Raw genomic sequence first — 4,074 nt, 5'->3', positions numbered from 1 at the left:
GGGTTTGGCCGTCGGGGTCCGCCGCGGCTCCGGCACAAGCCCCAGCGACGCAGAGGTCGCGCGGGGCGTAGTCGGCCTGGCCGTATCGGCGTCGCCCTCCAGCGTAGTCCCTACACCCGGCTCTTGCCCGTCCTCAAAGGGATGCCCGAGCGGCTTTTCCTCCCAGGGCTGTTCCCCCGCCTGGCGGGAACACGGGGGGGTGCGCAGGGCAGCGTTCTGCCGTACTCCCTTCACCTCTCGCCCCATTCAAATCGCTCCCTTCTCCATCTTCCCCTCGCTCGGGGGGCGTTCGCTCTCTCGCTCTCCCTCTCCCTTCCGAGCCGCCTCGGAGGACGACGTACGAGGAGCGGAAGGCGATGGCGAGTCGGGTGGGGGCACACCGCGCAGTGAGAACCCCCCCTCGCCTGCCTCCACAGCTCTGTCATCCCCCCCACTAACGTAGGGGCTCGGGAAAGACTAGTGGCGCGGAGCTCGGCAGCGGCGTGGAAACGCCACCCACCGCCGCCGCTCTCGCTGGTGCCCGCCGCGGAGGCCGCCCTTCGGGCGATGCGTGGCACGGACCTCCGCGGGCAGGGCTGCGCATCTGGAACTTCGAAAAGGGCCGCCCTTGCTAACACTGTGCTTCCCCACGCGGGGAGCGATTCGGACGGCTGGCCCCCACGCCGGGGTGGGTGGGCGCCCCGCCGTTCGCCCGCGTGGGTCGTCAGACCACTGTTCATCGTTCGGTGCGATTCAAACTTCCCACAGCTCGGCCGCCTCCGTCCTCGAACGGGAGGTGACGGCCGGCAGTGCGCGCCCAAAGATAGGTGGTGGAAGCCCGGGGGTACAGGAGGAAGGACACCGCTCACCGTAAACCGACGCGAGCTCCAAAGCCCGGGTCGAGCGAGCAGCACCACCTCCCCACCCGGGAGCGCCGTGCCAGATCGATCGGAGGATAAGACCGCTCTGAGAGGACATGGACGAGAGGGGCGTCCGCCTTCCGGAGCCCCCCCTTTCGGACGAGGACTCCGGATTTGCCCCCCGAAAGCCATCACCTCCAGAGAACCAGGGACCGCCGAGGGAGGGTCTGGTCAGGCTTGGGTACCCCAGCATTGCCTCTCTCGCTTGGGATGCACGATCGGCAAAAGTCCCTCTCGGAGCTGTGGAAGTTCGGTCTCAGCCGGAGTGCGCAACTTCCAGACGAGAGGGACCACATGCCAAGTCGCCTACCCAAGTCGGGGAACCAGAGAAACAACTGCTTTCTATCGGGGTAGAGAGACGACACTCTCTCAAGTACATTCTGCCAGAGGTGCGCATTCCTATGTATTTGCATTGCGGGACAACGTCCCCACTTTAAGGGGACGAAGTCGGAACTGTACCCGGCCTCAAGTCACTGTAGGGCGGATGCGGCACCTAGAAAATTCCTCATTCCGGTTCTTTTTCACTTAGTCGTTTTTTTTTTTGGCAAGAATGTACCCCAGGATGGCCAAAAAGCCAAAGCCAGGGACTGAGAACCATCGAGCATGCTCTGAGGGGACATAGTCAGAGGGGGCGTCCGCCTTCCAGAGCCCTCCTTCCCACGAGGACTCCAGATTTGCCCCCCCCCCCTGACAACAGCCATCGCCTCCAGAGAACCAGGGACCACCGAGGGAGGGTCTGGTCGAAGCTCAGGTACCCAGGATAGCTTCTCCGGCTTGGGCATGGACCGCCAGACAAAGCCGCGGACCATGAACCATCCAGCCTGCTCTGAGGGGACATAGTCAGAGGGGGCGTCCGCCTTCAAGAGCCCTCCTTCCCACGAGGACTCCAGATTTGCCCCCCTGACAGCCATCACCTCCAGAGAACCAGGGACCGCCGAGGGAGGGTCTGGTCAAAGCTCACGTACCCCAGGACAGCTTCTCCGGCTTGGGCACAGACCGCCAGACAAAGCCGCGGACCATGAACCATCCAGCCGGCTCTGAGGGGACATGGTCAGAAGGGGCGTCCGCCTTCTAGAGCCCAAACTCGGCCACGGACTCCAGATTTGCCCCCCTGAATGCCATCACCCTTCAGAAGACCAGGGACCACCGAGGGAGGGTCTGGTCAGGCTCAGGTACCCCAGGATCGCCTCTCTCACTTGGGACGCACGACCAGCAAAAGTCCCTCCTGGAGCCGTGGAAGTTCAGTCTCGGCCGTATTTTGCAACTTCCACGACAAGAGGGACCACCTTCTAAGTCGCCTACCCGAGCCAGAGAACCATAGGAACAACCGCCATACATCGGGGTAGAGAGAGCCCACTCTCTCCTATATTCTCCCGCAGGTGCGCATTACTATGTATTTGCATTGCGGGACAATGTACTTCAATGAGCGGGACAAAGTCGGAAATGTATCCGACCTCCTGGAACTGTGCGGCTGCTACAGCAGTCAGAAATTCCCCATTCCGGTTCTTTTTCACTTGGATTTTTTTTTTTGCAATTTTTTGCCTAAAACGTATTCCTCCAACATGTACTAGCTCATGACACTTGAAATTTTTGAGCCAATTGATAATAACAGCTTTTTAGAGCTCAAAAACAAAAAAAATTTGAGCGAACAAAAAATGTTCGAAAATGACCTCAGCTCCTGGAACTGTTTTCGGTACACCTCCAGAGAGGCTCCCCTGCCTGGAAGTCTGTCACTGCTCAGCTCGAAATTTTTCTAAGTCCCAAAATTCGGTTTTTCATCCAAAATTCAACTTTCTGCCCAGGATCCACAAACTTTAAACCCAGTTGGGGGACCCTCCCTGGGGGCCCTACAACATACTGAAGCCCCCCTGTGGTGGAAGTAGGGGAATTTACTTATTTTTACACAAAATCACAAAATTCCATTTTTTGTTCGCAAAACACTTTTTTGTCCTCAAGAAACTTTTTTGTCCTCAAAACACTTTTTTGTCCTCGAGAAACTTTTTTGTCCTCAAGAAACTTTTTTGTCCTCAAAACACTTTTTTGTCCTCAAAACTCAATTTCTTCCATAATTCGACTTTCCCCCAAAAAACCACACATTCTACCCTCATGGGAGGCACTCTCCCTCGGGTCCCCACATCATATTGACGCCCCAGAGCGGTGGGAGAAGGGGAAATCTGATTTTTGCACAAAAATCCAAAAATCGCTCTAAGTCCAAAAATCCTGAAAATTTTTCTAAGTCCCAACGGTACTTTCTGAAAAGTGTACCCAGGCCCCTGGAAGCCTCCTAGGTACACCTCCTGAGACTCCCCCCTTCCTGGAAGTCTGACACATCTCGAAATTTTTCTAAGTCCCAAAAACTGGTTTTTGCTCCATAATTCGACTTTCCCCCCAAAAGCCACACATTCTACCCTCATGGGAGGCACTCTCCCTCGGGTCCCCACATCATATTGACGCCCCAGAGCGGTGGGAGAAGGGGAAATTCGATTTTTGATCAAAAATCCAAAAATCGCTCTAAGTCCAAAAATCCTGAAAATTTTTCTAAGTCCCAACGGTACTTTCTGAAAAGTGTACCCAGGCCCCTGGAAGCCTCCTAGGTACACCTCCCGAGGCGCCCCCTTCCTGGAAGTCTGTCACATCTCGAAATTTTTCTAAGTCCCAAAAAATGGTTTTTGCTCCATAATTCGACTTTCCCCCCAAAAGTCACACATTCTACCCTCATGGGAGGCACTCTCCCTCGGGTCCCCACTTCATATTGACGCCCCAGAGCGGTGGGAGAAGGGAAAATTCGATTTTTGCACAAAAATCCAAAAATCGCTCTAAGTCCAAAAATCTTGAAAATTTTTCTAAGTCCCAACGGTACTTTCTGAAAAGTGTACCCAGGCCCCTGGAAGCCTCCTAGGTACACCTCCCGAGGCGCCCCCTTCCTGGAAGTCTGACACATCTCGGAATTTTTTCTAAGTCCCCAAAAATGGTTTTTGCTCCATAATTCGACTTTCCCCCCAAAAGTCACACATTCTACCCTCATGGGAGGCACTCTCCCTCGGGTCCCCACTTCATATTGACGCCCCAGAGCGGTGGGAGAAGGGAAAATTCGATTTTTGCACAAAAATCCAAAAATCGCTCTAAGTCCAAAAATCTTGAAAATTTTTCTAAGTCCCAACGGTACTTTCTGAAA

The sequence above is a fragment of the Dendrobates tinctorius genome, unplaced genomic scaffold (assembly GCF_039654945.1).
Source record: "Dendrobates tinctorius isolate UK_male_01 unplaced genomic scaffold, ASM3965494v1 ptg000708l, whole genome shotgun sequence".
NCBI lineage: Eukaryota > Metazoa > Chordata > Amphibia > Anura > Dendrobatidae > Dendrobates > Dendrobates tinctorius.
The sequence above is the reverse complement of the archived record's forward strand: the minus strand, read 5'-3'. Positions refer to the sequence as shown.